The sequence below is a fragment of the Tenrec ecaudatus genome, chromosome 2, assembly GCF_050624435.1.
Source record: "Tenrec ecaudatus isolate mTenEca1 chromosome 2, mTenEca1.hap1, whole genome shotgun sequence".
Classification (NCBI taxonomy): domain Eukaryota; kingdom Metazoa; phylum Chordata; class Mammalia; order Afrosoricida; family Tenrecidae; genus Tenrec; species Tenrec ecaudatus.
The window spans coordinates 76,908,980-76,918,417 of record NC_134531.1 but is presented as its reverse complement, the minus strand read 5'-3'; positions in this window follow the sequence as shown (position 1 = coordinate 76,918,417).

Below are 9,438 nucleotides of genomic sequence, written 5' to 3'. Positions count from 1 at the left end.
GTCTATAAATTTAATTTTCCTCTTTTCACCAGGTCTGTGAAATTTGGGGGTGTTGCCTGTAGACCCTGTCAAATGCTCATTGCTGGCTGCTCTGGGCTCATTTTCTCTGTGTGTAGGACGCAGTACTCTGCGACTTTCAAGTGTGTCTACTGCCTGAAGTGCTCCTGCACAATGAGGAAAAAATTTTATAGATTTGGCTTTTTGGTGGAGAACAAACAACTTCCAGTTTTTCAGCTCCCTCGGGAACTGTTTCTATTGTCCACCCCATGAGAGACATTGGCCTTGACTCTTCTTTGCTATTGCAGCACCAAGCCTTGCACCGCCACACGGCGTGGAGACTTGTCACTGATATGCTTCATGCTTGCTTTGGTAGGAGCCAAGTCCATACACTCAGTCATTCCAGTGTGTATTTTTTTTTAGCATACTCAACAAAGAACAAGTCATAAGTCCACAAGAGTGCAGTCCAGAAACAATTTCTCACACATGTGGACCGACTTTCCTGCCTGCCAGGTTTAGTCTAGCTGCTTCCTGAATGGGACTCTCTCCATTCTCTTTTCTAATGAGTGCCCACCCCCCACCCCCACCATTTTCTTTTTCTTCCGACCTCACCAATAGAAATAACATATTTTTACATTAAAAAATCAATACTTTCTCACTGTCAGAAACATATGAAAAAGCACAAAATGGGGGTGGGGGGGCTCCATGACATACAAAAATGTTTGGTGGTAACTTTCTATCTGAATTTCCAAGCTGGCATGGTGTGTATATTCACAGATATTAAAAAGTCCATGTAAATATAAAATGTCATATTTATGTAAATACAAATGCACCATACCATCTCATTCTGTAATCTTTGCTATTAATTAAAATGTATCATTGTCTAGAAATACAGGGCTGAGCCATCACTTAAAAATAACCTTATTGCTCAAAAAAAGTTATCTGTATCCATGATAAATATTGAAAAAATATAATAAAGTACAACCCCAAATCAATAAATCATTCAAATCCCCTCATCTTGAAATAACCAATTGCTCTAATTTATTTATTACTTATTCATTTTTTAAACCTGGTGTCATGGTGGTGACTCAGGCTGCTAAGCAGTTTTAAACTCCCAGCCACTCCTGTAAAGAGTTATAGGGTCAAAACCCACAGGGACAGTTCACCCCTATCCTATAGAGTTGCTCTGAGTTGAAATGGACCCGATGGCAGGGAGGTTTTCTTTTTCTCTTTACATAGGAGTAGATAGAGAATCAAAAGATGAATTAAAAATACATTTCTTTAAAATTTAAATGCTACCAAGTATGCTATTTTAAAATAAAAGATATATAAATTTAATTTGAATCTTAAAAATTTTACATATAGGCAGCACAGATGTTACATGGATACCTCAGTGAAATCTTACATCTGTATATGCACTGTATTGACAGATATACAAGTATATACAAAAATCTCCCCAACTGGATAAAAAGGCAAAATCATGCTAAATGGAGAAAAGATTGAATTTGCAAGGATTTTGTCTTGCTTGGATCCACAATCAATGCTCATGGAAGAGTAGTCAAAAGATTAAAAGACACATTTCATTAGGTAAATCTGCTGCACGAGGCCTCTTTAGATATTGAAAAATAAGGATGTTACTCTGAAGACTAAGACGTGCCTATCCCACACTGTGGTATTTTCAGTTTCTCATGCACTTGTGAAAGTTGGACTCTGAATAAGGAAGACTGAAGAAAAATGGACGCATTTGCATTGTGGTGCAGGTGAAGAATATTGAAAGTACCATAGACTGCTGAAAGGCCAAACAAATTTCTCTTAGACTAAGTGTTCCTCAGAGGCAAGGATGGCAAGACTTTGTCTCCCCTGCTTTGGACATGTCAGGAGAGACCGGTCCCTGGAGAAGGACATCATGCTTGGTAAAGCAGAGGGGCAGGGAAAGAGAGGAAGGCTCTCAGAGAGATGGATTGACACAGTGGCTGTAACAATGGCCTCAAGCATAGAAGCCATTATGAGGATGGTTCAGGAAATAGTATGTTTCATTCTGTTGTGTATAGAGTGCTGTGAGTCGGAAACTATTCAATGGCAGCTCCCAATAATATGCGCTGTGGTTAACTTCCTCTTTTTCAATGCCACTCTACTTTACCAAACATGAAAACAATGCTAGAACATTCTCAATACACCAGAAAAATCTCTGGTATCTGTTCCCAACATTCACCAGCCAACACTCACCAATACTCACCACCCAAGAGTAATTTTTTTCTTTTGGATATATATATTATATATCCATATATATAATATATATATTATAATTATATAGTATGTATTCTTTACTTGACATAATGTTTCAGATTTATCCATGTATCATAGTTTTAGAAATAAAATTTGAATCTAACAAAAGAAATTGTGTGGATGTAAATAAAACTTTAAAAATTGCTGAACTAGATCAATGATTTCTCAAGAAATATTAGTTCATTAAGTTTACAAAAATATTTTTAAATTAAATGACTTGTCATCAATCCATTTTTTACAGTTTTATTGACCTGTGATATAATTCAATAGTTTAATCACATCAAGAAGAGTTGTGCAATCATCTCCACAATCCATTTTAGAACATTTTCTTCATTCTTGTACTCATGGTTATTAGCTACCTATTCCCCCACCCCCGACATCTCCTACCATACCCCCAAGGAACCATTAATCCAGTACTGCATCTGTAGATCTACCTAACCTGGATTTCATTTACAAAAAAACATTAAAAACTAACAACAATAACAAAGTAAAAGAGATAAAAACCTCAATTGAAGAGAAAGCAGAAAATATTAAAAACTGGAACAAAATTCAATGGGTCATCAGGGGGATCAAATGATAGGGTGCTAAATTTTAACTTAACCGCATCTGCAAAAACCCACATTCCAAGGCGTTCTGCATGACAGCAAGGCTCGTCACAGCCTTGGTCCATGGTCAGAGGGGATTCCCCAGGGACTTCATCCATGTGTCCTTTAGAAAAGCAAGTAGGTCAGCACTTCTCTATCTCCTCTCAGCTACTTTCTCCCTCATCTCAGATTTGATCAGTTATATTGTTTTTCCTTTATTCAAGGTCAGAGCATGTAGCTCTGTCTCAAAACTAGCATTTTCCTAGATGGTAAGTGTCATTGTTTGTTTAATTGAAGTAATTGTTTACACCAAATTCTTTTAGTATTACTTTTCCTGAGTTGTTCTTATTTATATCTCGGTTGTCTGGATTTCATTGTTGAATTGTTTGTCAAGAAGGGTTCATGAATTGTCATGTACAAGAATGTCTGATTCCTTTAGACATGATTAACAATTTGGTAAAGTTGCAATACCATTGAGTGATATTTTAGTCTTCTGAATTTTCTTTTTTTTAATCATTTTATTAGGGGCTCATACAACTCTTATCACAATCCATACATATACATACATCAATTGTGTAAAGCACATTTGTACATTCATTGCCCTCATCATTCTCAAAACATTTGCTCTCCACCTAAGTCCCTGGCATCAGCTCCTCATTTTTTCCTCTCCCTCTCTGCTCCCACCTCCCTCATGAACCCTTGATAATTTATAAATTATTATTTTGTCATATCTTGCCCTGTCCGACATGTCCCTTCACCCACTTTCCTGTTGTCCACCCCTCAGGGAGGAGGTCACATGTAGATCCTTGTAATCGGTTCCCCTTTTCCAACCTACCCTCCCTCGACCCCCTCTGAATTTTCTAAATGTTGCTCTATTGACTTCTGTGATAACTTTTCCTGGGAGAATTTGGAGATCATCCTAACCTTTCTTTTGATGACTTGATTTTTAAAATTATTTCATATTTAATTTAACCATCCTGCCCCTTGTTTGTCAGTTTGTTGTACTGGGGTGGCTTCTGTATTGCCACTGGTATTTCAATTACCAGAAGGTTTGCCCAAAGTGGACAGGTTTCAGCAAAGCTTCTAGACTAAGAACAGCCTATGAAGAAGAATAGACGATCCACATCCGAGGTGGGTAGCAATGAAACACGGTCAATTACTGAAAAAGTGAACAGAAGCAGAGCATCGTCAGAGATAGTGCCAGAAGATGAGCCCCTCGGGTCAAACGGCACTGAAACTGTGATTGAGGAAGATCTGCCTTCTCAAAGCAGAGTCAACCATATGATATGGAGGGAGGACAGCCTTTGAAACCTTTGTTTGCTGATGGGGCTCAACTCAAAATGAGGAGAAACAGCTGCAAACACCAATTAGTAATTAAAATTTGAAATGTTGTTGATACACTTCAAGGTTTCTTTCTGATTTTTATAATCTTTGGGAGAGATTCTGAAATATAACTCTGGACACATTGATGAAGGCAATTAAAGAAATCTTAAATAAAGAAATCTTACATCTTTAACTTCGGTAAAGGGGATGATAATACAGTACGAGAGGAAAATGAAAAAACTAAAGAGGGGGAGGGAAACCGTAAGCCCTTGAGAGATTTCATACCTGTTTAAAATGGTGAATGCTAAAATGATGATCATATATGGAAACTCCCATTGAATCCACACTTAAAATTTTTTTTAAAACATGAGTATTAAATGCACCTTGGGAATATATCATCTCCCTAGAATTGGGGGCTCATTTTCTTAGAGGCTAATTTTCTTCAGGTTGATCTATCTTACAATCTAAATATGAAGATTTTGGGGGAGATTATAAAACTCTAGAAGCAAATGCAAGAACAGAGAAAAGCCAAAACCATTCTGAAAAAGAAGAAAAAAATTTAAAGACTTTACTATAGGAATTGTTATTGATTAAAGACATAGATCAATGCTACAGAATTAAAATAGATTCACAGATTTATGGTTAATTGATTTTCTATTGAGCTACAATTTATATACTGTAAAGTTCAACTTTTTAGTGCATAGTTCTGAGAGTTTGGGCAAATATATTCAATTGTGTAAATATTAGTATAATCAAATGTTACCAAACCTATGTGAATTTCATGGACATTTATTTGAATAGATCAACACTTCTCCTCAGCATGCCAGAAGCACTTTCTTTAGCACTGTTTTTAGTGTGGGTTTACGAGCAATACGTTCTCTAACATTTTTTCCCTGATTCTCTTGATGAACCCACTGTTGTTGTTAGGTGCTGTTGAGTCAGTTCTGATTCAGAGCAACCCCATGTACAACAGAACAGAACACTGCCCAGTTGTGCTGTTATGTGAGAGCCCTTTACTGTGTCAAGGAACTTCCTCTTTTTCACTGCCCCTCTCCTTTACCAAACATGACATCCTTTTCCAGGGACTGGTTTCTCCCATGACATGTCCAAAGTACGTGTGACAAAGTCTCACCATCCTTGCTTCTAAAAAACTTTATGGATATACTTCTTCCAATACAGATTTATTGGAAGCCTAAGGCACTTTCCTTTTGACAGCCTATGGAACTTTCAATATTTTTCTCTGAACTGTGTATATTCTTGTATTAGTTTTTAATCTTGCATTTTCTATGATTTTGCTATGCTGTGTCAAAGTGTGGTTGTCTTTGTATTTAGCTGTATTTGGGGTTCATGGTACTTTTCAAATCGGTGGCCTGACCTATATTCTTTGTCTTAAAAAATTCCCAATCTATATAATTATATTCAATTATTAGTTCTGTGTCATTTTCTCTCTATCCTCTCTTATCTCTGTGCGATGGACAATTTTTCTGATCTCACTCCAGTTAACTAAGTCCCGCCTAAGTTACATCTGATCTACCACTGAACACCTTGTCATTAAAAAAAAAAATACATTGTGATTTGGGTGAAAGTTTACAGAGCAAAAAGCTATTGCTTCTTTAGCAATAACAGAGCTCTTATAGATCTGTTTCTCTTCTTTATTGTTTGATCTGGTTCTTGTTATGTTGCCTTATCCCCTTGTTTGTTTTTATTCTTTAATGGGGGCACTGGACAATGTTTTTGAAAACTGATTTGCCCATCTAGCTAAGAAGCACAAAGCCCACATGGAAGAAGCATACCAGTCTGTGTGATCACGAGGTGTCGAAGGGTTCAGGTAACAGGCATCAAAGAACAAAAAATCATATCATTGTGAATGAGGGAGTGCAGATTGGGGACCCAAATCCCGTCTGTAGGCAACTGGACATCCCCTTACAGAAGGGTCACAGGGAGGAGATGAGCCAGTCAGCAGGCAGTGTAGCAAAGATGAAACATACAACTTTCCTCTAGTTATGAAATGCTTCCTACCCACCCCTCTCCCCACTACCATGATCCCAATTTTACCTTACAACTCTGGCTAGACCAGAGGATGTACACTGGTACAGGTAGGAACTAGAAATACAGGGAATCCAGAACAGAAGATCCCTTCAGGATCAGTGATGAGAGTGGCAATACCGGGAGGGTGGAGGGAAGGTGGGCTAGAAAGGTGGAACCGACTACAAGGATCTACATATAACCTCCTCCCTGGGGGACGGACAACAGAAAAGTGGGTGAAGGGCGACGTTGGACAATATAAGATATGACAAAACAATAATAATTTATAAATTATCAAGGGTTCACAAGGGAGGTGAAAAATGAGCTGATACCAAGGCCCAAGTAGAAAGCAAATGCTTTGAGAATGATGAGGGCAACAAATGTACAAATGTGCTGGACACAGTGGATGTATGTATGGATTGTGATAAGAGTTGCATGAGCCCCTGAATCCTACCTTGCAAGCCTGACTAGACCAGAGGATGTACACTGGTACAGATGGGAACTGGAAACACAGGGAATCCAGGGCGGATGATCCCCTCAGGACCAGTGGTGTGAGTGGCGATACTGGGAGGGCATAGGGAAGGTGAGTTCGAAAGGGGGAACCTACTTCAAGGATGTACATGTGGCCTCCTCCCTGGGGGACATACAACAGAAAAGTGGGGGAAGGGAGATGTGGGACAGAGCAAGATATGACAAAATAATAATTTATAAATTATCAAGGGTTCATGAGGGAGGGAGGGAAAAAATGAGGACCTGATGCCAGGGGCTTGGGTGGAGAGCAAATGTTTTGAGAATGATGAGGGCAATAAATGTACAGATGTGCTTTACACGATTGATGTATGTATGGATTGTGATAGGAGGTGTATGAGCCCCTAATAAAATGATTTTTTTTAAAAAAGAAAGAAACCTGGTTTACTTGAACACATTTAAAAAAATCATTTTATTGAGGCTCATACAACTCTTATCACAATCCATACATACATCCACTGTGCCAAGCACATTTGTACATTTGTTGCCCTCATCATTCTCAAAACATTTTCTTTCTACTTTAGCCCTTGGTATCAGCTCCTCATTTTCCCTTACGTCCCCCACCCTCCCTTCCTCCCTTGATAATTTGTAAATTATTATCATTTTTTCATGTCTTACCTTGTCCATTGTCTCCTTTCACCCACATTTCTGTTGTCTGTCTCCCAGGGAAGGGGTTATATGTAGATAATTGTGATCGGTTCCTCCTTCCTCCCCCACCTTCCCCTTACTCTCCTGGTATATATACTCTCATTATTGGTCCTGAAGGGTTTATATGTCCTGGATTCCCTGTGTTTCCAGCTCTGATATGTACCAGTGTACATGCTCTGGTCTAGCCAGATTTGTAAAGTAGAATTGGGATCATGATGGGGTGGGGGTGGGATGGTAGGAAGCATTAAAAAAATAGAGGAAAGTTGTACGTTTTATTGTTGCTACACTGCACCCTGATTGGCTCGTCTCTTCCCCACGACCCTTCTGTAAGAGGATGTCCAGTTGCCTAGAGATGGGCTTTGGATGTTATGAATTTTTTGTTCTTTGTGCCGGATACCTGATCCCATTGACACCTCGTGATCACACAGGCTTGTTCCATATGGGCATTGTTACTTCTCAGCTAGATGGCCACTTGTTTATATTCAAGCCTTTAAAACCTCAGATGCTATATCTTTTGATAGCCAGGCACTATCAGCTTTTTATACCACATTTTCGTATGTACCCATTTGTCTTCAGCGATCATGTTGGGAAGGTGAGCATCATGGAATACCAGTTTAATAGAACAAAGTGTTCTTGCATTGAGGGAGTACTTAAGTAGAGGACCAATGTCCATCTGCTACCTTAATACTAAACCCATAAATATATGCACATAGATCTATTTCCCCATCGTCACATATAAATATATTTACATGTGCACATTTGTGTACTTAGCCCTCTATAAATCCCCTTTGCCTCCTAGTTCTTTCCTCTATGTCCTTTTACTTTCCTCTTGTCCCACTGTCATGTTCAACCTTCATGTGAGTTTCAGTAAATACTCTCAGTTCCTTTGCCCTTGATCAAGCCCTACTAGATCTCCTACACCCTCCTTGTGATCCATCGATTTCGGATCACTTGTTGTTCCCCTGTCCTGGGTTTGTTAACAGCTGCTTCCTTTCCTCCAACTTCCCTCTCCCATGTCCCCCGGAACCATCAGTCCCATTGTTTTCTCCTCCAGATTGTTTATCCCACCTACCTTATCTAGATAGACCTGCAGAGATAATAATAGTGTGCACAAAAAACAAGACAGAGCAACACAAACCAACAGTAATAACAACAAAATCAATGACCAAAAGAAAGAAAAAGAAAAGCCTGTAAATAGTTCAAGGTCTGTTTGTTGACCTTTAGGAGTGTTTTCTGGTCTAGTCTGATGGGGGTCATGCCTTGGCCCCAAAATCTATTTGTGGTATTTCCTGGGGACTTTGTTGCTCTGTTCCCCTTGCTGTTCGTTGCACACCCTTGGTGTTTCGCCTCAGTGTGGTAGGGTCAGATCAGGCACAATTTCAGAACTGTGGCTCCAGTGTTGTCCGTGGTAACACTATGGGTCAGTGAGGGATGTCGTGTCTCCTAGTAGGGCTGACCCTACAGTCCTCTCTTTGCTTTGGGTGCTCTGAGGGGGAATAACCTCCTCAGGGCTTGGTGAGCCAGGTTGTGTTCTACTCTCTCTTCCTCCCCCTTTATTTGCTCCTGTGTGCTCTGATCAGATATATGTCCCCCATCCTGAGCTCTAGCTTCAGTGCTGTCTTCTGAAGTGAATTTTCTGTGCGAGGGGAGGTGGGGAACTATCCAGGTAATTGGGATTGGGGCTGGCCCCTCAGATCTCTCTATTGGTTCCCTGCCTCATGCTGGTTTGAACACATTGTTCAGCCAAGAATTATGTGATTTTTCTCGAGAAAGATTTTTTTCTTTTCTTTACTTGCTCTACCCAGACTCTCTCCTACTCCTGCCCAGAAACCTGGCTGCACTAGGAATTTAGGATCAATTTAACCCAAACGCAAGAATCCCCCTCCCCACACCACCAGAAATTCAGATGGTTTGAAGATCGGCGGCAATCTGATTTGCATTTTCAGTTTACCCTTTGCTCCTAGAATTCAGGAATGATGGTCTCAGGCCAAAGCAGGGGTGTAGGTTATCTTAGTGAATTGTAGACTCCAACTTTCATCATTTAATC